General features: G+C 43.1%; 1 protein-coding gene across 2 annotated transcripts in view; it reads left to right on the forward strand.

Moving 5' to 3' along the window:
- The first annotated feature begins 13236 nt into the window (after positions 1 to 13236).
- Positions 13237 to 27609, forward strand: part of A4GALT (alpha 1,4-galactosyltransferase (P1PK blood group)) — a 66814-nt gene continuing 52441 nt past the window's right edge. The window contains exon 1 of one of the 2 annotated variants that reach the window (XM_048825706.2): positions 13237 to 13544. The gene's annotated coding sequence lies outside the window, so the exon portion shown is untranslated. The remainder of the gene's footprint in view (positions 13545 to 27609) is intronic. The other variant, XM_048825697.2, reaches the window with a different exon arrangement.

The raw sequence follows: 27609 nt of genomic DNA on the forward strand, positions 1-27609 counted from the left end.
ATTGTTTCTTGTTGTTTGATTCCTTCAATAGTTAGAGAAATAGGGATTTATACATTCTTTGTATATAAACAGGATTGCATCAAAGAAATACCTCCTCCAAACTGGAGCAACCCTGGCCACTTCAACTTTTTGGCATACCACTCAGGTTGAAAGGGGTAACAATATTTTCTTTTTCCTATTCTTTTGTCTGTTCAGACTATAAGCTCCTCAGGGCAGGAACTGCCTCTTCCTACATGTTTAGGGTCCCCATTGCACTGGGAGCTGCACAGTCATGTGGTATTAATGTAGTGCTGAGGAGTAAGGGTCCGTTGCTAGAGCTCAGGATGGGATGTCTCAATCTCTCTCATTTGTTGTACCAAGCATCCAAGCCAGCTGTTCATTCGATCACTAATGAATATGTGGACTGTGATGCAACCTTTTTTGCTGAATGTACAACTTCAGAGAAACAGGTTGCTCTGCTGTGCATACCAGCCGTTTGTTCCTTATCAACCCAGAGGCTGCTGAAACCACCGATAGAGAAAATGGTCAATTTTAAGGGTATATTTGTGACAGATCTGGCAATTTCCTGCAGTATCCATTGTATTAAATGCACAGATTATGTGTTTTTGTGGGTCAAGATTGTATGCAATCTCTCTAGGGGGGAGATGGGATGCAATCCCTGGAAAGTGCTATAAACTTCCAAGGACTACAGGTGAACAATGGGCCAGACAAGCATTGACTTTTGCGACAAACAGTGTCAAGTGGTTTCCCTGGGGAATCTCTAGGGGGAGGTGAATGCAAATGCTCCATCTCTGGTTCTGCAAAAACCTATCCTTTCGGGGCGGGGGCACTGTCTGCTCATTATGTGTTCCCAGAGTCTCAAGATCAAAGGCCCAGGCTGTATACATGAAAGACTGACCTACACATAGGGTGCTAGTTCTGAGCTAAGGCTGTTGTGAACTTGTAACCACAGAAAAACTCCATGGTGGGGTTTGAAGGACTGCTCAAAGCCCTTGTTGGAGTTGAGGGGTGATCTCTGGTTATTAGCACATACGTAGGTTCTTTTAATGTTTTCTCTGTAACTTTTTCACCTTAAGAATAAATGTGCTTGCCTACTAAGGGCTGTGTGGCAACTTATAACTGTGGGTAATTATACTGATCATATCCTTTGGAGAGAAAGCGGACTGGATGCTGCTCTGTTTAGGCAGTCAGGCTTGCTGGGGATATCACAGCACAGAGGTGCCGTCTTTCCCAGTTCCTCAGGGGGTGCTCGGCCCCCGCTCCACCCCTGACCCCAAGGCCCACCCACACCCCGCCCCTTCCCACCCTGTTCCACCCCTCCCCCTGCCTCGTCTTGCCCCCTCTCCCCACCAGCGCCTCCTGCGTGCCACTGAATAGCAGATTGTGGCAGGCTGGAGGTGCTGGGAGGGAAAGGGAGGAGCTGATTGGCGGGGGCCCACTGGTGGGCAGGAGGGTTGTGGGGAGGAGGAGGATCTGATCTGTGGGGCTGTCAGTGGGTGCTGAGCACCCACTATTGTTTTTTTTCCATGGGCGCTCCAGCCCCGGAACAGTCAGGGAGTCAGTGCCTCTGTCACGGCATAGCCAAGGAACTGTGCAGCCTGAAAAACAACCACCCCCAAATGGTCAAGCATAACAGAGATACAGCTCTCCACCCATCAGAGGTGAAGGTTCAGGTGCTGGGAGCAAAGAATAGGAGCTCTCAAGGGCTTACGGAGGGAAAATATGTGCAGCTGCTTTGAACTGTGACAATACTATGCATTCTATTTGTTGGGGTAAAAAGACACATCCAACACAAGACACACAGGATAAATGGAAGACTCTTAAGACTTAGCAGGGGAACGGTGAACCAGCTGCAGAAGAGATGGTAAATGAGGAACCGGAATATCCATACAGTGCTGAAGGCAAGAAAAGCTCAACAATATGGACATTGCTGGAAATACACAAAGGAACGACTCCTATTTCATCTCCCCAATAACCCCCGAATTACACTTGATAGATGTTCCATGTTGACAGTAGCTGCAGTGAGCTTGTTTTGTGAGTATTAGTCCTGATGATATAGCCCTGTGCTGCTACACTTGGCCTCTGATTCATGATGGATCTCTCTCTCTCTCTCTCGCAGCTGGAGCACAGATCTGCCATGAGTCTTATTTGCAAGGTCTTGAGTGCTTTTTCCAACTGCTGCTCCAACTCTGCCTGGCCAGCTCCTGCAGGACTTGTGACTGAGGCGCCACTGTTTGAGAAATCGGAGAGGGAAGAAAAGACAGAAGCACAACAGGAGGAGACGATGGGTGATTAGCAAAATGTTATGACAAGACGGGGAGATCGTAGAAAGGGGTGCAGCGGTGACAGTACAAAAAGAAGAAAGCTGGAGAAAATCCATCTTGCTTGGAAGAGCACTTTTGTCATAGGGGTGCTGCTGTTCGGAAAGCCAGTACAGGCACTGGGAAGTAAAGGTGCCACAGGGAAGCAAAGCTGTTGAAAGGCCCTGGAGAGGGAGAGAGCCAAAGAGGACACATTTTGGGATGGCAAAATGCTCTCACTTTGCATCAGTATTTCAAAAGACTTATAATTTCCTGCCACCCAGCTTTAGGATTCAAGGCCCCCAGGAAAGTCTTTCTTCTGCCTAACTGTTCTCTCCCTACATTTGATTCTCAATAGGCTGCAGATCCTGTTTCTGTCTTAAACGCACCTCTCCCTAAGGAGGTCTAATTTAAACTGTTGAAGGGGAGGGGCCCAATGTAATTACATTCCCTCTGCCATTTCAACACAATACCGCATTCTTCTTTCCCTTCTTTCTTTGTATAGGGTTGCTGTGTACTTTTAAAGAGCTGTTGTGCTCCCCCCCCCCCAGAGGTGGCTGCATTTCAATGGAGAGTCCTGTATTTTTAGTTTATAAAGCACTTTGGCATCTATCCAGCAAAGCATGTAAGCACATGCTTAATTTTAAGAATGTAAGTAGCTCCACAGAAGTCAACTGAACTAACCACATGCTCAAAGTTAAGTACATACTTAGGTGCTATGCTGGATCTGGATCTTTGTGCTAAACAAAGCTATATTAAAGAGTTGAACAGCTCTTGTATAGGGTAACTATGGACGTACAACTCTCAAGCTCTCTGGGATACATAAAGATGTGAAATATTTTTGTCATGTATGATTCAGGATATTTGTGAGCTATCTGACATAGGGTATATCTGTGTGGTATCTGCTCCAGGGCTGAATGCTTCTGCTTCTCAAATTAATCTTGGCAACTAAATTATCTTCTCCAATTCTATAGTTTATCCAACTATTCAAATAATATTTTCAAAATGGTACAAATTATTTTCACTTTGCATTCATAGATAGTTCAAATGAACAAGAACTATTTTAATGAAAAATCTCTGAGCTCCCTAAAACTCCAGGGCTAAGAATAAACCATTTGGATGCTCTCTGGAATGTACATTAGCAGTACACCTTGAAATGATGGCAGGAAATCGATAAAGATCCAGACAGTTTTTGAAAATGGATTTTTTTTTATTCAATTAGGAGTGTTTGCCTATGTGTAACATAACAAAAAAACCCTAAGTTACCTTTGTTTCCCATTAGTCTCAAAACGTCTTTCCAGTTTAATCATATTTGCTTTCCAAAGACTGTGTGTGGGACAGATTATTTTCCTCCGGTAGCTGGCGGGTCACGTTGTTCAAGTATATTATTAACTCAACATATGTTTATGAAGAAAGGACTGAACGAAGCAGTGGTAGCAATGAAGCCCCACAAAGAAAATCACTTGTCAGTGGGAGCACCTCAAAACCTGGTCAGATTTAAAGGGGCGGGGGTATTGGAACAAGTGGACAACCTGTCACTGGAGGAGAAATCAAACCAGAGAGGAAGGATGGGCCAGTGTTTAGGTCATTAGCCAAGGGACTTAGGCAACTGGCTTCAATTCCCTGCTCCACCACAGACTTGCTGTCTGACCATGGGCAGGTCTGTGCTTCAATTCCTCATCCTTACAATGGGAATAATAGCACTTTTCTACCTTGCAGGGCTGTTGTGAGGAGAAATACATTAAAAATTGTGAAGTGCTTTAGGATCTAATGATCAAAGCTCTATATAAGAGCAAGGTATTGTTTGGGCTTGTCCTGGGCACTTACGGAAGTTTGTTCCCCAGATAAGTGTGTTGTGTCAAGACATGGTTTTTAATCACATTTGTCTTCATTTTGCATTGTCAGGTCTGAGGTACGAATCATTGCAATATACCACAGGGTGGTAACCTGTTGGTAAAAGCTGGAGCCAAAATTTTTGAACCTAGGGGCCTAAAGTTAGGCTCCTAAAACCATGTTTAGGGGGCTGATTTTCAAGCATTTACAACTTCCATTTACACTATAAACTTTAGTCAGCAATTGCTGGCCCTGGGGCCCGACCATTTGGTACAAAATTTGTCCTTCCAGACAGTGATTGCCAGGATCAATATTAAAACTGGTCAGGAACTTTGTGATAAAATACTTTTTTCACCAGAAAATGTCCATTTGTTGAAACTGAAACTGCCTAGGAAGGTTGATTTTGACAAGTGTCCTAACTCAAAAGAAAATTTTGGAAAAAAGAAGTTTCAGGTTTGTTGAAAGGTCCCACTTTGACACTTTCCAAATGAAAAGTTTTGGTTTTTAATTCAAAATGACTTTGCTTTGAAATTTTTACTTACCTTATACTATAAAAAGTTTTTAAAATTCAAAATCAAAATGAAACATTTTGAAATGATCAAAACTAAACATTGTGATTGATCTGCTCTGATTTTTTTTTTCCGGATTATCAAGTCACAGAAGTTTTCGAGATGGTGACTTTTCATCCCATTTCGGGATGGTGGCAAAATATTGAAATCTCAAAAACTCTTGTTCCACAGGAAAACTGTTTGCTGCTGAGGCCTAGTCAACATTGCATGCTATGAGATTTCCTAATATCAAAATATCAACCACCAATCCAGCGCAATGTACTTTGCATCAGGATATAAATTTGAGTAGCCTTTGGGGCTCCTCTAATTTACACTGGGGATTACTCCCGTCCTCTGCCAAAGTCATGATAAGGGAGATGTAAAGTTGGAGTAAAGCCACCTTTGACCCTCCCTACACCACAGTTCTGCACTGAGTAGAAGAACTAGAGACTTTGTTCTGACCACATGAAAGCACTTTCTGTGCAATAATATTTCTCCTTTTGGGGTTTATAATTTTCTAGCATTCTGGGAAGATAGCCAGGTTGTCCACCTGGTGCAATACCCCCTCTATCTCATTTCATTTTTGATCAAAGAGACTCTACTTGGTAAACAAATTATTTTTAATCCTTGTTGCCACTGATGGGCAAAATCTATCACACTCCCCTACGTGCCGAATATTAATCAATACCCAGAACGTTGGGTTAATGTTTTTAAAAGGTTTTATCCATAGCTGCCAACTTCTTCATTAAAAAAAACCTGTCTGGATAGCGGCTGATCATCCTTATTTCTGGCTGCCAGGAACACCATTCCGTGGATAATCCCTGCCGCCCACACATAGAAATTAGATCAAGAAAATGTTGAGCCATGAATCCTCTCCAATTTCAATTGAATTGTGGCTGAACAGGAATACAATCTTCCTGGGAACATGATACTCAGATTTTATTCGTTAAGGGTCTCATTCTCACATCCAGCTCATACTGGAAGTGGGGTGGGGAAGAGTTCATGCCCCAGCTCCGGAGATGGAGAGATGTATTATTTAAAAAATGCTGTTGGTCTCAATCCCAGAGGCTGAGAGTCAGGTGTGTATGGGGGAAGAGCAGGTCTGAGACACCTTTGAATCTGCTGCCACCTGCCAGTTGAATGCATGTCGTGACAAGCTACCTCGAGCCCATCAGCTGAGACACAAAGAGCAGCGGTGAGTTGGTGGCAGTGGACAACACCAGTGCATCTTGAACCTTCTGTTCTCTGCCTGTGGCACACAATAGCTTCATCTCTTGAGGGCGGTAGTACTTTGGTCTTATTCTGGTTGTTTGGGCTTGGTGTGGAAAGGGCTGGGTGGTGTTTGGTGGCCTGTGATATACGGGAGGTCAAATTAGATGATCTGTTGGTCCCTTCTGGCCTTCAACTCTATGACTCTGTGCCCAAATGGCTCCCAGCAGTTCAAAGATTGGAACATGTGGGGGAGAGAAAAGCTACACCAAGGCCATGATTACACTAGGAGAATAAGGTGTGTTTTTGCAATGAAATAGCTAACACATTATAAAATCCTAATGTAGGTTAAGGCAAGATGAAGATTCACCTCGGTGTAGTTGGTTGAGGGGACCCTAGGCCAGGGCCACTCCCTAGACCAAATGGTGCACCAGGCGAGGAGCATCTTTGGTGCCCCCCCCCATTTTAAAACTTTTGAATGTATAGCCCATTTTTTATTGCATGTGTAGCCCATTTCACAACTTTTTTGCATGAGTTGCATGCATGATTTATTCCTCTCAGATAAGATGATAAATTTTCATGCTAGAATCTGTAAATCTGTATTTATTCATGACATATATAAGCAAATAAAAAAATAGTTTCTTCTAAGCTTATAGAAACTTTTTAATTTTAAGACTAACTGAAATGTGCTAACATCAAGAAACTGAACTGTGTACCAACATTGGGTGGACCAGTATTAAACAGTGTTACAGTAGATGACAGCCTTAGAATGTTAACCCTAGTCCTTTAGTTCAAAAGGTTGTTTTTCTCACCTTTGCCCTCGTGAACTGAAGCACAGCATCAGAGAGATCCAAAGACTGGCCAATGGCATTTTCAAGCAGTAAAATAGCAAGCGATGTCGGTCTCTTGTTAGCCATTGTTGATTGAAGATCTGTTCTAATGAGCTTGAGCTTTGAAATGAAAAGCTGTACTCACCACTTGTGACTGTGACCGGCAGCGTGAGCAGAATCCTCAAAGCTATCCACACATTAGGAAAAGTCTCCTTCAGCTCTTCATGATTAATGAATTGGAGAATTTGGAGTGGAGAGTGCTTCCCATGTAGCAAAATGTGATGGATGTTGTCCAGTTTGACATAGAGGTCGTTATCATTGATGTTCGAACAGTCCCCATGTGTCAGTGTCCAGTGAAGGACTGTACAATTGTTCAAGAGTATTTTCCTGTCCACTGGCAGCTTACTAAGGTCATGCAAAAACTCCCAGTTCTTTTCATGGCGCTTCATTTGGCCGAACCTTTCTTCAGTGCACACTGTAGCAGTGTCAATGAGTGAGCAAAAAACCTCCCTCTTGAATTTTTCTTCCGAGCTTCCCATCGCCTCGTCTCTGCCCTCATAACCAACTACCTCTTCTTCCATCGAATATGAGTTTCCCTGAAGACAGGCTCAACTCCTAAGTTTTCCACCATTTCTTTGGCAGCAGTGATGGCATCTTCAAATCCGTTGTCTCTGTAGGCCACAACGAAATCAAAGCAGCTTCTCGTCAAAGTAGTAGCGGTTGTGATGTCCATCAAATGAGTTTGTATTGTCTTGCTTACAATGTTACTTAGAACAGGATATCATGCCAAACCACAACTGAGACTAGAAATTTGAAGTCAGGGATCTGGTTTGCCAGGCATTGAGCCTGGTGTCAGATTCTGGCCTTGACTTTACTTGATTGCACCAGTTCCATCAGGGCATCGTAAACCGCAGTCACTTGGAACCTCAATGGCCTTTCCCTGTCAATACGGCTCTTCAGTGAGTGTCACTTAGCAGCTTCACAGTCAGATTTATAACACTGTCCATAAGGATCTTCTGCCTGATAGCTGATGCTGAAAACAGGACGTATATCCTTTGCAGTACTCTGAAGAGAGAGACTGAATCTAAAGATGCTGCTGCTACCTGTGACACAACCATGTTGAGGGAATGGCAGTCACAAGGCATGAAGAAAACTCTCAGATTCAGTGCAAGGGTCCTTGCCTGGACACTACTGTTTCTTCCCTTCATGTTCACACTGTTGTCATAGCCTTGGTCACAGCAGTCCTAACACTTTTTATTTTATTCTTATTCAAAATGTACATAAACAGTTCTGTTTAGGCCTTTTGCAGTAGAATTGTCCACAGACCAGAAACAGATAAAGTGTCCCTTTGCTTGGATACAGCCATCCCCATAGTCAACAAATCTTATTGTAAATGACATCTTTTCACTGTGACTAATGGCGGTAGTACAGTCCATTATTACGGCATAGTACTTTGCTTTGCCGAGCCACATCAATATGTCATCAAACATTACATGTTAAGCATGGGAAAGAAGTAACAGTATTTCTGTTATATTGTTGCTTAGATATAGATTTGATAGATAGCTCTGGCATCTCATTAAATATGTCCTTTATTAGTTGCTACTTATGACTCTTCAAATCTTAAAACACAAATACATTTTCACAATTACACAATAAAACAAGGTTCACTATATCGCAGCTGGACTCTCACTTCACTTCAGTTCGTTCTTGTATCTCACTGACTGACTGGCAACCCCCTGTCCCTTATATACCCATGAAGTCATGGCTGACAACATTCTAGGAGGTTCAGCTAAAATGTAGTTCTCAGAAAGTCTGGAAGGTTCCATGAGATTCTACAAAGGTCCAGCATATTCTAGGAGGTTAGTGAAAAATGAATCCACCCATGGAATATCTGAAACATGTTACTTCAAAAATTCTATTTTCTCTTTTGTTGCTAATAACAAAACAGCACCCCAAGCCCAGTGCCCCTAAAGCCTGGCACCCTAGGTGGTCGCCTAGGTTGCTTGCCCCTAAATCCAGCCCTGCCCAAGGCTCCTTGCTAAGGTCATCTTGTGTCTCTGAGCTACTCCTGGTCCTGCACCCACAAGCCAGTTCAAATCAAAACTTCCATACCAGCTGACAGGAAGGAGCAGAGTAGGGAGCTATAAGAAAAGGAGGAATGGGCTGGGAGTGTTTACAAATGGTCTCTTGCACTCATTGATTGGGAATGTGGAATTGGCACATGGGGAATTTTTAAACACAGAAGTGGTTCTGCCCTTTTTCTGGGTCATTCCTTGGAGGATTATTAGCACAGTGCTAACTGGCCAATTTCTTTATGATGGTGGTGGTGGCTAAATATACTAAGTGTGCATTCATCAGCCCAGATACATGCACCTTGGGTGTGCTATAAAACAGATATATCAGAAAAAGTGACTGTAAAAATGGCAACTTCCCAGAAAACACCTCTGTTTGCTGCATTTTAGTTTAGTGACAAAAAATAAGCTTTTACTATTATCTACTCTATTAATACAGCTCCTTATGCAGTGCTCTGACATTGTAAATACTTGAAAGCTGTATCTCTCGTCTTCCACCTTCTCTTCCCTTTTGTATCTCCTAGCTTGCACTGATTTCTATTGGCATCCCAGTTATCAGGATCATTCCACCAGATTTCACTAATTTAATTTTTTTTCACTAACCCAATCACATGTTTTAGGGCCATATTCTGTTCTCCATTTTTGTGTTATAAATCTAGAGTAGCTCCAGTTTGGCCCACTAGTTCTCCGTGAGGACTGTGTTCATGCAAGTTTCAGACTTTAGCCTTTCTGATCACCTTTGCTTATATAGATCCACTTTTATGTAACAGAACGAAACACAATCTCTTGGGCTGATAATATAAGATGTTTCCCTAGGGTTTTGTGTGCATGTGTGTTTAAAATTTCAGAAAAATCTCTCCAGCCATTTTTGAATTAAGGAAAAGTGGGAGAAAACCCCACTTTCCCATTGTAAAAATCTAACCGCTTTGTATAAGCCATATAGCCCTTGTATAGAAAATATCAGCTGAAAAGGTGTTCCAAAAAACCTGTGTTTAAAACATTTCAGACTCTAGTGTGTGTCTTTAATTATGTTTTCTAACAAACTGCACACCTTCTTTTTTTTGGGGGGGGGCTCTAAATTAATTGGTACAGTCTCTTTAATAGGAGGTTGATTTGAAATTTTTTGAGGCTGAGAGATTTTTTCATAATTTGCATGACTTTGGATCTAAACTTTATCAATAACTCTCTTATGACTCTAGAAATCACTGCTGGAGACTATCAGGATGAGTGTGAATCTTAGCACCTTCAAAACAAAATGCAAATCCAGCCTTTATACAACAGCACTGCAAAAATAAAATTAAAACCAAATCTGGGTTCTGCTGACTGGAGGGAACAGAAAAACATCTTATGTGCACTCTTCATAATTTTTGAGTGGCACTCGGATACTAAGGTGATGGGGTCATCTAAGATCCAAGACAGCCACACAAATGGAAGATTCTCTAGAGTGAGGGTTGAAAATAATTTCCATTCTGAAGCCCTATGTCAAGGTTCCCCCCCCACTCTGAACTCTAGGGTACAGATGTGGGGACCTGCATGAAAAAACCCCCTAAGCTTATCTTTACCAGCTTAGGTCAAAACTTCCCCAAGGTACAAAATATTACACCCGTTATCCTTGGAATGGCCGCTACCACCACCAAACTAATACTGGTTACTGGGGAAGAGCTGTTTGGACGCGTCTTTCCCCCCAAAATACTTCCCAAAACCTTGCACCCCACTTCCTGGACAAGGTTTGGTAAAAAGCCTCACCAATTTGCCTAGGTGACTACAGACCCAGACCCTTGGATCTTAAGAACAATGAACAATCCTCCCAACACTTGCACCCCCCCTTTCCTGGGAAATGTTGGATAAAAAGCCTCACCAATTTGCATAGGTGACCACAGACCCAAACCCTTGGATCTGAGAACAATGAAAAAGCATTCAGTTTTTACAAGAAGACTTTTAATAAAAAATAGAAGTAAATAGAAATAAAGAAATCCCCCCCTGTAAAATCAGGATGGTAGATATCTTACAGGGTAATTAGATTCAAAAACATAAACCCCTCTAGGCAAAACCTTAAGTTACAAAAAAGATGCACAGACAGAAATAGTTATTCTATTCAGCACAATGCTTTTCTCAGCCATTTAAAGGAATCATAATCTAACACATACCTAGCTAGATTACTTACTAAAAGTTCTAAGACTCCATTCCTGTTCTGTCTCTGGCAAGAGCAGCACACAGACAGACACAGACCCTCTGTTTCTCTCCCTCCTCCCAGCTTTTGAAAGTATCTTGCCTCCTCATTGGTCATTTTGGTCAGGTGCCAGCGAGGTTACCTTTAGCTTCTTAACCCTTTACAGGTGAGAGGAGCTTTCCCCTGGCCAGGAGGGATTTCAAAGGGGTTTACCCTTCCCTTTATATTTATGACACCCTATTTTTGGCCTCTGTAATTTTAGCTTGGAAAATCGGTTTGGCCTGAAAAATTACTAGATTTACTCTGATGACAAAACAAAACAAAACCTACAACGTTTGAAGAAAATTCATCAAATGTTAGTTTGAGCTATTGGTCATTTAAAAAAAATTACCCTGATTTGATATGGTCTTTTGCCTCCCCCAGGCTCAATGAAACATGTGTTACTAGCCCTTCAAACTTTCCTTATTGTCAAAAGCTACAGAGCAGGCCATAGTTGAAGAAAAATTGTTGTGATTAAGCAATGTTATTAATAATATATTGTGTTAATTGTTTTGGGAGGTGAATTGATGAGAGTTTTGGGCTCAATCCTGTTCCTGTTTTTTTTAACCACTGATTGCAGTGGGACCAGTATTGGGTACTCTAGATTTTTCAGAGCATGCTGTGTGATAGCAGATTAAAAAGAGCAACGGGATATTCAGGGTTCCAGTCCCAGTTCTGCAAGCATTTAGTTTATGATTATTTAGGTCAACATAGCTAATGGTAGCTTCTCCATCGTTAATGGTGCAGCTCTGGTAACATTAAGAAGGCAAATTCTGATCCCCTTTGTTACTCAAGGAATCCTCATGATCTCAGGATTTAGGGTTAAATCTACCTGACAAATAGAATTTGTTCTGATAACTTGGAATAAATGAGAACACATCATTCTTGTGATTAAACCTTCATGCACTTTTTTTTAGAAGTGTGTAACATTTCTTTGTCTTTATGTTTCAGCCCAGTGATATCAAATTGAATTACTATATTTTATATTACTATGTTGTTATCAGGTGATTAGTGTTTACAGGATCGCTATTCATATACCTAAGGTGTGGTCTACTCTTATGAACATGACAGGGATGTGACTTCTTTTATTTTTTATTTTTTTTGCTGACATAGTTATACTGGTAAAACCCCTTGTGTAGATGCAGTTAGATGGATGTAAAAGTGAGTTTTTCACCACCTGGAGTACCATAGCTATGTTGACCTAAATTCCAAGCGTAGACCAGCCCTTGTAGTTTAGATTACTGAACAGGAATAAACTATATTGGTATAAGCACTTTTATGCTGGTGTAGCTACATTTACTTTTGATACATCAACCACGCTAGACTAATTGAGAAGTTTAGTTCAAGTGGCCAACCTTTTAAATGTTGACAAGCCCTTGGGGTTTCCAGGATCAGGTCCTTAAAGCTAGACAGACCTGTCCCCACCTCATTTTCTCCCTGTTCATGTGCTCTCACATAGGAATTCACTTCTTGGCATTATAGTGCTGATTTTTTCAGACAGGCGCTTTAGGAAGTTATCCAGGCTCTATTAATATCCCCCAGCTAACTTGTTTCCATGACTGGGGGGAAGATTTCAGCAGTATTCATTCCAGCTGCAGTTCATGCCAGGCAAACAAGCTGATTAATACGTGAGGGTGCTCACAACCCTGACAACACAGTCCCTGCTGCTCTAGACACTTCAATGGAGTTATTCCAGTGATGAATTTGGCCCAGGCTGCCCAGCAGCTATAGGGTCTGGCTAAAGCTTCACGGGGGTGGTTGTGATTTTTCCAAAGAGCTAATCAGGGAGGAAGTGAAGACCTAAAAAGATAGGAGAGAAGAGACCCCTCTCCCCCTAAGGAAGAGTGAAGCCAATTTAGGATGTAGAACAGGGGTAGTCAATTATTTTTTTGTCACTGTTCTAATTGCATGGCCAAGGTACAGTGAAGGTCTCGATTCCAGATAAAATCATAATAAAACCCCCCAAGAATAATGATAAGTAAATAAAGAGATGGTGGGGTCCCTTCAAAAGCCTCTGGCTCTCTGGAGTTGGCCCTTGATCTGCCCGCTGCCTACCTTTCCCCTGTAGGCCTTTCCCCCCAGGAAGGAGGCAGTAAGCGTTAGAGGAGGGGACAACGTTTGCCCTTGCCACCTGCAACTAACAAAGGCAGCTAATTGCCAATTAAAGCGCCATCCCCGGGCCGCGGCCCGCGGGAGCCGAGAGAGCACTGGCCTGGGGGCTGGGAAGGCGGCTGCTCGCCCTCGGGGTGCCGGCGGGGCACAGAAGCGCGTCCGCTGCCGCAGGCGGCTGCTAGCTTGTGGTTTCTGGCGAGCGGGACTCGGTCCCGGGAGGGAGGTGGGGCCGCAGGAGCTGCGAGCGCGCCGGGGTGCGGGCAGCCGAGTGGTTGAAGAGGAAGAAAAAGAAGCGCCTGGAGGCGGGGGAGGGGGCTCCTCCTGTCGGGAGCCGCCGCCTCTCTCCTCCGGCGCTCAGAGCTCGGCTCCCAGCAGGGAGCGGCCGCCTCGGGAGGGGCCTCGTGGGTCAGCGGCGGGGGAAGTGGCTGAAGGTAGGTTTTTCCAGTCAGCGCCGAGCGGGGCGGGGGAGGCGAGGGCAGCTGAGGGGCACCGGGGGCTGCCTGGGACACACTGAGGCTGAAGGAAGATGGGGTGGGGCGGGTTAAGAAAAACGACGCCCCCACCCCACACGCCCCCGGTTCCCCCGGCTGCGGGCTCCCGTCTCTGCGCCGCTGGGGCTGGGCGAGGGGGGCGCCCGCGGAGGGAGCCTGCCCGGCGAGGGGAGAAGTCCAAGGCTGGGAACTGGACCCGAGGCGAGAAGCGGCACCGCTCCGGGACTGCGTCCCCCGGGGGCCGCCTGCTCCCGGGGTGTGGCTGAAGTTCTCTTTCCCGATCCCTGGGGTCTGCGATCCCCGCTCCCCCCCAGCCTCCTGTGTAGCGCCTGCGGGGGGAAGGAGCTGGAGAAGGGGATGTGCCCTGGCATCCCCGCATCCTGCAATAGCTCACAGTGGCGCCGTATGAGCGCGCCCCCTTTCTTTGGCTTCAGGGGTAACTAACAGGGGAGCAGGCACCTGCTCATTCACAAGATGGGCACCACCGAGACTCACGTGTGGCTTGGCGGGTTTTAGGAAGAGAGGGGAGCACAGAAATGGCCAACTTAAGGCAGCGTCGCCGGGTTTTGTCAGGGAAACAGCATTCAACACACAGGTCGTTGGGGCAAAATGGTGTTTCCAATACGGTAGTATGAAGTGTTGCTTTGTGAGAATGTGGGGCCATTGTCTGCAGTATCTGGAACGCACTTGAATTTTGGAGCAACAGATCCAACATCTGGAACGCACTTGAATTTTGGAGCAACAGATGGAAATTTCTGGGGAGTGGGTTGAGGGCGGGAGGACAGGGTAGGAAGGGATGGGCAGAGGAGTGTGCACCTAAGGGCCATGGAAGAGATGTATGTTTCCAGTGATTAGCCTGTGAGCCACTGTACCTGCAATACTATTCAGGTGACTATATAGGGACACTTGAAAGTAATTTTTCTGAGTAGGGTGTATAGGAAGGAATGAGAAGGACTTGATGGAAGAACTGGCAACATTCTGGAAATGGCCCACCTTGATTATCACTACAAAAGGTTTTTCCCCCCCAGCTCTCCTGCTCACCTTACCTCATCACTCTTGTTACAGTGTGTATGGTAACATTGTTTCATGTTCTCTGTGTATATAAATCTGCCCACTGTATTTTCCACTGCATGCATCCAATGAAGTGGGCTGTAGCTCATGAAAGCTTATGCTCAAATAAATTTGTTAGTCTCTAAGGTGCCACAAGTACTCCTTTTTCTTTTTGGCAACATTCTTGTATTTAATCATGAAGGTGGGCAGAAACCACAAAATTAGATCCAGATCTTGAACATCCATAGTCCAAGGGGAATTTGGATCCAAAGTTTTGGTTTATGCCCATCCCAGTGAATGTTAATCTAATTTTGTATAGCAGCCAGCTCAGACTCTTAAAAATGTGTTTTTTTCCCAACAATCCGTACTGCTAATAAAAACATTTTCCTATCCCTGGGCTTGAAGGACATCATCTGTTTCTAGACAGTTCTTGCTTGGTTTTTAAACTGACTTGTCTAGGGAAAGCAAATCCTTTAATTTCACAAATGTTAGTAATGTACTCCTGCCCCTCTGTCTTTTATTTGGTGCTCAGACACTAACATGGACATAATCAATAAGCAGAGTAGCCCAATCTGTGGCTGGACTTACTTCATACTCATACTGTGCATTATGGGGACCTTCTGGTCTGTAGGCACCAGGTCTACCAGGCGAGTCAAAAGGAAGCCTTCCTTGGTGTAGACAGTAGAAGCTGTGGTAACTCTCCTTGGCTGGAAGTTTTTCTTTGTCTCTCTCTCTCTGTTGCATTCTGAGAAGTTCTATAAGGGTAGGGTCTGATTCTGCAAATCCATACACATGTGCATCCTCCCATCGAGGTAACAAGGACCATTTGGATAAGGGTTTGCACGATTGAGCCTGTAAGGAGAGAATCGCCCCACTGCAGAGAGCCAGCATCACTATGCTTATGCATCATATTTTGAGCAAAAGGCTGGTATTTTCATGGGAACTTAAAGGAGATAGCTGGACAAATCTCACTGAGTTTCAGTGGGAGTTGGGTGCTTAAATTCCTTAAACTCCTTTGCAAAAAGAAAAGGAGTACTTGTGGCACCTTAGAGACTAACCAATTTATTTGAGCATGAGCTTTCGTGAGATACATCTCACGATACAGATACATCTGATGAAGTGAGCTGTAGCTCACGAAAGCTCATGCTCAAATAAATTGGTTAGTCTCTAAGGTGCCACAAGTACTCCTTTTCTTTTTGCGAATACAGACTAACACGGCTGTTCCTCTTAAACTCCTTTGGTAATCTCAACCCTAAATGGTGTATTGGCTTTGTGGAGGCTCTGTTCACAGGAGTGAATTATACCCCAGAGAATGAGCTTTTCACCCAGGGCTTTGGAGCAGAGTCCGGAGCTGGAGTGCGGAGCAGCTCTAGAGCACTGGAGCTGCAGGTTTTTGCCTGGAGCTGGAGCGGAGCCGGAGCACAGCTCCAAAGCCCTGTTTTCACCACAGAGAGACTCTTTCCTTTTCCTTTGTTTTGTGTTTCTGTGAGCTGGTTCTGCTTTACATTTTATCACATAGTGAGTGACCTCATTGTGCCTGTCAACATGGAACCTTCATGTATTTGGCTTTGATTGTCATTTTGTCTTCATTTGGAGGAGCCTATGATGCAAATAGGTTGTTTAGCCTATTGAGGTTATTTGGCATAAATGCTTTAAAATAACATGAAATAAGCTCAGTATTGGTGGTGAAATTCTGGCCCCTTTGAAGTCAGTGGCAAAATTCCCATTGACTTCAGTAAGCCAGGATTTCATCCTGGGTGTACAAACACCTCAAAATGTGCAGGTGCGTGGATGTTGTATTGGTACAATAATATGTCTTAGATGCTCCAGGAATCTTGAATTGGGCTGTCTAGATATAGGGAAAATTCTGGAGGGTTCATCTGATTTGTGTGAAAATTGTAGATAATACAGTGAAATAATTATTGGTGAAGAACTGCAAGTTACCAAAGGCATTGAAATGTGGAGAGAAGTGTTCTCTGTTATGGATTCTGATGGTCTAAACAGAGCACAGCAAACTCCTTTCATTTTATCTAAAGAGAAAGAGCGTGCACAAAGTTAGGACCTGATCCCCCAACACTTCCTCAGATAGGATTATTGCCATGAGTGAGGGTATGCAGGATGGGCCCTTAATACCCACTCTTGTGAGGTGCTTTACACCATCAACTCAGACTGAACGGAGGGTGCACAAAAGTGAACTGGGTCAGTACAGTTGGGGGACGAAGGCCCTGAGTAGGTAAAAGAGTTAACAGATGTTTGGAACTGATTAACATCTTCACTAGGTACAGGAGATTGTGCTGATGTGGCTGGATTGAGCAATGCTTATTACCATTTAATGTTTTTAAATTCAGGTTTACCATTCAAAGATATGCCTGTAAGCAATAGGTGCACAAAAAAGCAATGACAGTAAGACTGGACAGCATGAAGTCATAAAAATCAAGGCAAAAGTAAGAGCCCTTTCTGGTGTATTTAAGAAATTAGCATAGTGGGAGCAAACTCTGTGGTGTTCATTATCATTTGTATTACAGCAGTGCCTGGAAGCCTTCACCGAGGTCAGGGTCCCATTGTGTTGGGCATCACACTCCTAATAGGAGACAGTCCCTGTCCTGATCAGCTTGCAAACTAAATAGAAAAGACACATACAAGATAGGAGAAGGGGATTTATTATCATCCCCATTTTACAGAGGCACACAGAGATTGACCTCTCCTGTGCCACAGCCCAGTTCGTTAAGCCACAAGTACAGTTTCATCTTGACATTCAGCACATGTCCACAAAGGGTACAACTACACCGCAGCTGGGAAGATGTAATTTCCCAGCTCGGGTAGAGGTACACTTGCTCGAGCTAACAGGCTGAAATAGCAGTGTGGCTGCACTGGCTAAGGCTAGCCTTCCAAGTACATACCTCGGATTTTGGCCAGGGTTGTACTTGAGCAGCTGGTCTGAGCCACCACACATACCACACTGCTGATTTTAGCATGCTAGCTCGAGCACAGCTAATGCACGTATGCCTACCTGAGTTGCACGGGGTATGCCTGCCAGTTGCACTGTAGACGTAAGTGAAGTGTGGTTTGTTGGACTGCAGGTTCTACGTAGAGCCCTTTGTTCTGGTTCTTGGAATGGACCTCAACACAGCCCGGGGGAGACAGACTTGAGCTAGTGGTCTAAAACAGCTTTGTAGACTCTATGAGGTTTCGGCTAGGACCTGGTGCCAGATTTCCAGTTAGGCACAGTAGGCACGTGCCTAGGGGTACTGGCATTCTAGGGGCGCCTAAAAGTTAAAAGAGGGCTCCTGGCAGGAGTTGGTGGCTGCCCAGTGTATGGGTATGGAGCAGGGTGAGCATCCGAGTCAGCCCGCCTGGGGGTGCTGTGAGTAGGGCAGCTGCTGAAGGTGCTGGGAGCATCCAAGCCCCTTCCCAATCTCGGAGGCCCTGCTGCCTCCGCCCCATGCTGGGAAGTGAGAGGGAGGGGCATGGCCAATGCCCCATTCGCTTGCACGGGTAGAATCAAAGTGCAGCTGCCATGCCGGGCTGTGGGAGGGACGGAAGACACCAGGGGACCACTAGCCAAAGGGAGAGGTACAGTTCCCCCTTTGCACCTCGCCTGGGGCAGGTGGGCTGTGCCCTGGCTTGGGCTGGGAGGCTGTGCATGGCAGAGGGTTTCATGCCTTCCCAGGAAGGCTGTGCCCCAGCCTCCCCCGCTGCCCCGGGGGCTACTCCGCCAGCAGAGAGGGGGGCTAATGTTGGGCAGCACTGCTTTGAGGGGCTGCTGCAGGGAGGAAAGGGGCCAGTATATTGAGGCCAGCATAGATTTAATACAATACAAAATAAGTTTCACATTCATATTGGTGCAGGGTCAGCTGTAGGCGGCGGGGGGCGCTGAAGTTGCTGTGCCTAGAGGCATGTAAGGGGTAAATCCAGCCCTGCTAGGACCCCCTCTTTCCCTGTGCTTCAGAGCCGGAGCTCCAGTCCGAGGCACAATTGCAAAGCACTGTCTACACAGCTATTTTTAGACTGCTATTGCAAGCCCCACTAGCCCAAGACTTCTGACCTGGGTTGGGAGCTTTACTGCCTCAGGTAGTGAAGACTAACACAGAGTGAAACCAAGCAGTGCTTAGAGGGGAGGAGGCAGTGGCGGTCTTTGGCCCATGAAGGCACCCTGCAAAGCTCAATTCTGGGTCCCCTACCTGGGACTGTGACGAAGATGGGGGCAGTGGGGGTGCTAGGAGAGGCCCGGAGAGGCCCAGGGAAGCCCTCTAGACCCATCGCACCTCCCCCTGCCTGTGCCTGGCTCCTGCTCCCAGCTGTGGGCTCCGCTATCCACGTGGCCACAAAACTCAGATCTGGCTCCACCTCTGGGTTTGCCCTAGGCTTCCAGCAGCTCTGGCCACTGCCTGGTCCCAAGCTGCAACCTCCTGACCCCCCTGCCCAGGCCTAGTGCTGGCACCAGCTGGTGTGGAGGGTGCTCTGCGGGGGGGGGGGCTGCCTGGCAGGGGAGGGAAAGGGGCTGGAGCTGCTGGTGAGGGCCTTCTGTTTGGCCCACCGGGCATCAGCTTTTCCTTCCTGCTCCCCACTGGGGGCTCCACTGTAAAGGTGGCCCCACTACCTGGGTCTGGCTGGCCCTAGGCTCCTGGCAGCTCTGGCCCTTGCACTGCTAGGCAGCCCCTTTTCCTCCTGGCTGCAGAGCATTTGGTGATCCAGAGGGGTGGAGGTGCTCAGAGGCAGGTCAATGTGGAAATGCTGCAGTCAGGATGGGTTGCAGGGGCCTAAGACCCTTATCCCTTATGAAAAGATCTGCAGAATGGAAAAGCTGGAGAATCACTGACGTACAACATTCAGCCTCTACTGGATTTCATAATGTGGAAAGTCCTTCCTATTACCTTGCTTGCCAAGGTTTGCATGACTTATTTTTGCATAGCTGCTGGAGCTGAGCAAACTGCTCAGTGAATAATTTATTGGTTAAATTTAGCCCCTCCTCCCCCCTTTTGTTGATGATGTTTTTGAGTTGACTGAATAGATCACAACTTCTGCCAACGATGTAGTTGATTAGAATTATTTGCTTGTGTTATGTGACTGTTTTGCTGTGAGTATAGCTTCAGATAGATTTTGAATAGTGAATATTGACTATGCTGTTTTAAGTGAGCATATATGTCGCATGGTGTTGGTTCTGGTCCCTGACAGGCCATTGTGGGTTTTAGGAGCTACTAGGGCCCCATTTTTCACAATCTTGGCCTGTACATATGTTTTTCCCCAATTATGAAAGTTGTTGTTTAAATTTTACCCTATGCTGTGTTTATTCTAAAATAATCCATATACAATTATCAGAATAGGAAGGAAAAAAAAACAGATTAAATTAAATTTAAAAGACATTTTATACAGCAATAACTACAGCATTAAGAGGAAAAACGTATTAATACTTGTACAAAGTAAATATGAGGAAAAACTAAGGCCCTAAATCTGCAAAGACTTAACTTTAAACACATGAGCAGTTCCACTACAGCCATATTCTTATGGGTAAAGTTACATATGGCCTTACTTAAATCTTTACAGATCAGGGCCCTTCTGAATTGTACTTTATTATTGTCTTATGAAAAAGTAAACAATAATGGTTTGAGTTTCTTAAGTTTACACATTTTTTTTCTCCAAACCAGTCTCCAACTATAATGAAAATGAATGCACTAACGCCCCCCCCAACATCTCACCCCCCCAAAAACGGACAAACACCACTAAGTGTGTCAATCTCTTGTTAGAGTTGTTTCTACAGGGATGCAGGAGGACTGGTTGAAGTGAAAGAACTTCACCCCCCAGGATAATGTAAAATGTTAGTAGTTTAAAATGCAGAGGAAAGAAAAGAAGGTACTTCCGTTCTTATACCGTGCCTAATTAAGGTACTGTACGTAGCAAGTAGTTTCCTCCTCCTCTCCCTCTCACCCCACCCTCGGGGGGGGGGGGAGGGGGAACTTGTTACAAATGATATTTCGCAATAAAGTAGTATAAGGTTGTTTAATTGTTAGCTAGCTCCTGAAATATTTTAAAGATGTCATTAAAGTTATGGTTTTGGAGTATCATAGTTCAATTCATTTTTTTTAAAAATGCAGGATTTTCATGTATTTGTCTGTCTAGCCCTGATCCTGCAAAGATTTATGTAAGTACTTAACTATGTGTTGTGAGTAGTTCTATTGACAACTCACAATATACAGAGTTAAGCACCAGCACAAGTCTTCGCAAGGTCTGGGCCTTAATTAATTACTGAGATCCTATGGGTGCCAGTGTAAGAACCTTGGCAGATGGAAATTAAGTTTACTTTTTAGAACACATTTTATAATACTAAAAGCCCTCCAGTACTGCAAACACCTATGTTTGTGGTTAACTTTTAAAACAATGGGTGTACTCATGTTGTCAAGTTAAATATATATGTAAAAAGTCCCAAGATTGGGACCTCTAACAGTAAACAAGCATGGTTAGAATTGTTGTAGATCAGTTAAACCTTACAATAACTTGCGAAGACTTGAGCATATGATTAACTTTACACATGTGAGTAATCCTATTGATTTAAAAGTCAAACATGTACTTGCACACATACTGAATGATGTTGGGGAGTGTGTGAAGATCTCCAAATTTATCTTTTTCTTGCAGATTGCTCACATGTACAATCAAATGCATAACATAGACAAGGTTATAACACAGAAAAGGAATGGAGTCTTAGAACTTAGTAAGTAATCTAGTTAGATATGCGTTAGATTCTGTTTTGTTTAAATGGCTGATAAAATAAGTTGTGCTGAATGGAATGTGTATTCCTGTTTTTGTGTCTTTTTGTAACTTAAGGTTTTGCCTAGAGGGATTCTCTATGTTGTGAATCTGATTACTCTGTAAGGTATTTACCAGCCTGATTTTACAGAGGTGATTCTTTTACCTTTTCTTCAATTAAAATTCTTCTTTTAAGAACCTGATTGCTTTTTCATTGCTCTTAAGATCCAAGAGTTTGGGTCTGTGTTCACCTATGCAAATTGGTGAGGATTTTTATCAAGCCTTCCCCAGGAAAGGGGGTGTAGGGTTTGAGGAGGATTTTGGGGAGAAAGACGTTTCCAAGTGGGCTCTTTCTCTGTTATATATTTGTTAGACGCTTGGTGGTGGCAGCAATAAAGTCCAAGGGCAAAAGGTAAAATAGTTTGTACCTTGAGGAAGTTTCAACCTAAGCAGGTAAAACTAAGCTTAGGGGGTTTTCATGCAGGTCCCCACATTTGTACCCTAGAGTTCAGAGTGGGGAAGGAACCTTTCAAGAAAGATGAAGCTGCTATTTTAGAAGGTGCTAAAATTTATTTAAAAGGAATTGTGCATTGTACAGTTTGTCAGTTTCTATTGTTACTATAACAAAACTCGGGAAGTGTGGAATAGTACACTGGACATAGAAAATGAGAACTTCCTTTACCATATGGTAGCTGATGGAGGTGTGTGTTTTTTTTTTTTTTTTTTTTAAAGATACAGACATTGGCCTAGCAGGCTGATAGAGAATGTGGTTATAAACGATTTGGGTTCCAAAGAGTAAAAGAACCCAAAAGAGAGGACGTGAAAAAGAAGCTAAACCTGTTCACAATGCAGATCCAAAAGAAAGCCATGTAGGGCAGAAAGATAGGAAATTTGTTTTTATTAATGCCTAAAAATTGCATTTTGATATTCTTCTTGCATCATTTAGTCTAAAATTAGAGTTGGGTGAGAAATGGTTTTCCCATCCCAGGAAAGTTTCTGACACACCAAAAAAAATAAAATAAAATTTCCCATCCTGAATTGGAATGCAAAGTCAAAATCTCAAAATTTTGCAAACCAAAAACAATTAAAAAAAATCTATTTAGGTCAATCAAACAATCAGTTTGGATTCTGATGACTTTTTGTGCTGTTGAAGAAGCCCAACTTTATTGAAAATAGTTGATATTTTTGAAAAGATCTGATTTTTTGCATTAACTAGAATAAGTCATATGCAATGGATATATCCAAAAGACCAGATCCTTCTCAGTTTCAGTATTTTCACTTGCAAATATGCAAAGAAATTACCTCTTTAGGTGTTGAAGTTAGTCCTAATCTTCCCAAAATTGTCTTTATAAATATGGACTATATATTAAAAAAAAATTTCAAAGATGTATAGAGGGGGCATCTCCTTCCTCTGTCCTTATTGGGGAGAATAGAAAATAACCAATATGAATATCTGCCCAAGAATGACTTGTATCATTAGTCTATTGCCTTTCAAGTTATCTCCTTTGCTCTCATAAATATGCTTATCATCCAATTTATATGGGATTAAAAAAAAAAAAAGCCTTGCTTGTCACACAAGACGCTTAAAAACTCCTGGGCAACTGGAGGCATGGGGTTGCCAGATTTGTACCTATATTATCTAGATTTCCCCTCCAATAGCTTTGTATACATACTAGCCTGGAGATTAAAAAAAAAAACTTAGCTATGCCATTTGGTTTCCTCTCTTCTTTTGCATATTTTAAGAGGCTATGCATACCCTTAAGAAAAAATCCAATCTTTGCATCTACTACTTCTGGGGGAATTCTGCACCAAAAAAATACAAATTCTGCACACAATATTTTAAAATTCTGCAAATCTTATTTGTTAAAATAATACTACATAATCAGGCCAGTTTCAATTATTTTGGTAATTTATTTCAAAATACCTGTCAGCAAGTATGTCTGTAACAATACAGACACACACACATCCCCCCCCAGGAGAATAGAGTTAAAGAAACCCCTATGACAACCCAGTTCCTATTTCTCTGCCCCCTCCCCCGACACCCATAACCTGCCCCCACCAGAGCCCAGTCACACACCCCCAGCCAATACACCTGAACCCCCTACCCCCCAGAGCCCAGGTGCGGCGCCCCCCCCCCCCTTGCCCAGACACCCTTCCCTTACCCCTCAGAGCACAGGGATCCAGAGGGAGAAACATCCCGATGCTCAGTCCCTGGCTTGTGTGGAGTTTCCTGCGTGGCACCGTCTCCTTACCTCACAGTGTGCAGGGAATTGCAGCTGCCGGGAACCCCCTAGCTCTGTCCCCTTCCCCCCACCCCCCACCGGCAGTGTCTTTTATGTGGGAGCTGGGCTCTGCTGGGTCCAGTGCCCCCTAGTGGCTGCCAGTAGTACTGCAGCTCATTTCTATGGGGGAAAGGAAATTTTGCGCGCACATTAATTTCTGCAAAATTCTGCATTGCACAGTTGCACAGAATTCCTACAGGAGTAATCTACACAGGCATCTTGCAATGTGTTAAGATGATTACAGCATCCTATCTTACTCATTCTCTTCTCATACCACTATGGGATAACCTGTGCCTCAGGATCAAGATCAACTTCACGGTTAAGACAATATGGATAGAAAAACAATTAGCAAAAATTAAAGATATAATATGGGATGATAGACTGGCCTCCTTGGATTACATGTGTAACAAATATCAGCTACCGCTATCTCTCAGTTCCTTCTTTCAGTGGCTATCCTCAAAGATTCAGGCAAGACTAGGGGACAATTGGTTTGTTTCAACTCTCTCATCCCTAGAGGAACATGTTAAGAAATATGTAAACAAAAGTCAGTTTTTAGGAATTACTTATAAGTGGTTGAATGCTTTGCATTACTATGTCAGTCTCGAGAAAAATAGGAAAAAGAACGTACCCTTACTATCGCAACAGAAACCTGGGAGGATATCTGGTTTAATGTGAAAGATACTTCAAGTTCCTTATCCTTGTGATTCTTCCAGAACAAGTTATTAAACAGGCACTACTGGACTCAAGAATGATTGTTTAAGGGTAGGTTTCAGAGGAACAGCCGTGTTAGTCTGTATTCGCAAAAAGAAAAGGAGTACTTGTGGCACCTTAGAGACTAACCAATTTATTTGAGCATGAGCTTTCGTGAGCTACAGCGATGAAGTGAGCTGTAGCTCACGAAAGCTCATGCTCAAATAAATTGGTTAGTCTCTAAGGTGCCACAAGTACTCCTTTTCTGTTTAAGGGTAGATTGGCAGCACACGGTGAATGTTGGAGACACAGACAGCCACATGCCAACCTTTCACACATCCTCTATACCTGCCAAAAAATGTTCTGGAACACCAAGTTAAGTGCTCTCTCAAAAAATTTGTGTTACTATCTTTCCTTCACCAAGCCTCTATATTTTAGGGGTGCTGGATGAGTTGGTATTACCAGTGAATACTAAGAAATGGATTGCAGTAACTATTTTAGTGGCCAAAAGAGTTATTTTGAGAAAATGGAAATCTGCAATTCCTCTCTCATACGCAAACTGGCTTAGTGAGCTCTCTACTACTGCATTAATAGAAAATTGACTCTAATAGGAAAAAATATGAGGATGTCTGGTCACACACACAAGTATTGCATACTTTTGCAGTTTAGTATATACTAGTACCCAATACTCCTAGGTTATGTCTCACTTTTATTTATCTATTTAGTCACTGTAATAATTATGCTCTGCACGACCTCTACAGGTTCAGAGTTTTTTTTTTTTTTTTTCCCCTCCAAGTTTTACAAAGAATGAACACTGAATTTTGTTGTTTATTTCCATCGTGTGTGTATTTATATATGTTTTGTTTAATTGTGTTTCTAATTTGTATAAAAATAAAGCTTATAAAGAAAAGCTTCAAAAATTGGGAATGGGAAATTTTGTCAAAACCAACATCTCCTGAAAAAGATTTGGTTTTGAGAAATTGGCATTTTTTGACAGAAAGCTCTAATTTAAATAACGATAAAAAATGTTGTGTTTAGCGTGAGACATTTTAAGTGTTATTTAATGTACATCTGTGTTTAAATCTTGCTAATGGTAACAAGATAAATCATTTGTATGCTGCAAAAAGTAACTTGTATGTGTCCTCAACAAAAAATTTTAAGTACACTACACTATTTGGTATTTTTGATAAGCTCATTAAAATGTAATTTATAAGTTACATTTTTTCTTTTGTATGAAATAAAACATGGCATCAATCCTACTATTTGATATTTTTATTAATACTATTCGTAATCTAGGGTCTGATCCAAAGTCCACTGAAGTCAATGGAAAGCCTCCGACTTCCATCTGACTTTTTTTCTTTTTCATAACTGAAACTGCAATCCTCCAAAACTGGTTCAACTACTATTAAATAACAACATATAAAGTACATCTAGGAACAGTCCTTCAGCAAAAAAAATGGAAAGTGTACTTTTTAGATATACCATAAAATAGAAAAGACTGATGTGAGTGACTTTAGAAGAGGAGAGAGTGGGGTACATATCTCCAGAAAAGGAGACCTTTTCCCTTCCTTTATGGAGTTTAAAATCAGGGATGAATAGCAAAACCAAAACCACCTCTGTGTGTCATTAAGACTATCCAGTGCATGGAAAGGCATCCTAAAATATTGGACGATCAAATTAGGACTAAGAAAACATTCACATGTTGGGATTTGTAACATAGGCGGAAGGAGATGCTCAGGACTTATAATACACTGACACAGTTCCTGGATAGCAGTATGAAGGAGGAAGCACTTTTACACTGTCACCAGATCCATGTGCACAAAGACATCGGTAACGGATCACAAGATCTTTATTGTAGTCTTAAGGATATAATAGACAGGAGAGCTGGTAGAAATGTTTCATTGTTGCAACAAAATATTTTCTTGAACATTTTTGAACAATTTTCATTATTTATTGATCCTTTCTATTAGACAGGGAATGATTCCTAAGATCAAAAATGATTCTTTTTTACTTGAAATAATAGTCCTTGAGCTGAGGCTGGAAATTCAGAGAAGGTCTGTAAAGAAACCAGAGGAGACATACTTCAGTGTCCAAGAAAACATGAGGCAGCTATTTTACTTAGTTCATCCCAATTTGTCAGAATTAGCCAAGAAGATGTATTATATCTTTGGAGAAGGACCTGCTAGAAAGCTATGCAAAATGAGGGCAGAAAACGATGGTGACTTCTCTGACAGCACAGGATGGGGACTGCAAGTGTCACATTGAGTGACAGTAACTCAGGCAATATAGCTACAGAATGCTGTATATAAATTCAGTTTTATATTAAGTTACATCAATTAAGGTGGTAGGATTATGATCATTTTAAGGGCTGACAGTGTTTTTGACTCTGTGTGTAAACCAGAAAAAGACATAGAGAAAACAATTCAGACACAATGTCCTGGATGATCAGAGGATAGGGAGGCCTGTTAATTATGGGCCAGATCCTCTGCTGGTGTAAATTGGCATAGTTCTATTGACTTCCAGTACAGTTATGTGGGTTCAAACTGGGACAGGTCAGTAATACAACACTTTTTTTAAGGATACCATCTTGTTCTCCAAAGTCTCTGTTTTCATTTAAAAACAAAGCAGAAGTATCTAGCTTTAATAGCAGTAAAGAAAACCTTCAGAATATGAACCTGGTATAAAATGATGCAGAACCGTCTGGCTGAGTCTGCAGAGAGCCTGAAACTCTAGCTCTGGAAGTTGCCCCATTCATTTAGGTGGGGTGTTAACTCAGAAGCTCAACGATGATAAGTTCATCGTCATTGACCTTGGCTTGTAGAGTGAGCGTGTAAGAATACTATGACATTTTCCCCCTTTCAAATCAAGCCTTGGAGCTATGCCATTGATAACTGTTGAGTATTAGTCCCTATATCTTGTTATTAATGAGCTGTGGATAGAAATTCTTTTTAATACGAATTCATCCTGCTGGGTGTCATTGAAGAAGTGAGTTTTTAAAAGGAATTTGAATGAAAAAGGGTGGTCACCCAATGCACTAGGAAGTTCCAAGCCATGGGGCACTGTGGACAAAATCCCAAATATAAGTAGGTGATGGAGAAAAAGGAAGCAGGCAGATAGGAGGCTTGTATGGGGTGAAGAGAGTAGGAAGAAAGGCAAGGAGAGAGGTAGGTAAGGATGGAGTTACACAGAGTCCTCTAGGACAAGAGGCTTGAGCTTGATGTGTAGGGGAAGGAGAGAGAGTC

The sequence above is a fragment of the Caretta caretta genome, chromosome 1 (assembly GCF_965140235.1).
Source record: "Caretta caretta isolate rCarCar2 chromosome 1, rCarCar1.hap1, whole genome shotgun sequence".
NCBI lineage: Eukaryota > Metazoa > Chordata > Testudines > Cheloniidae > Caretta > Caretta caretta.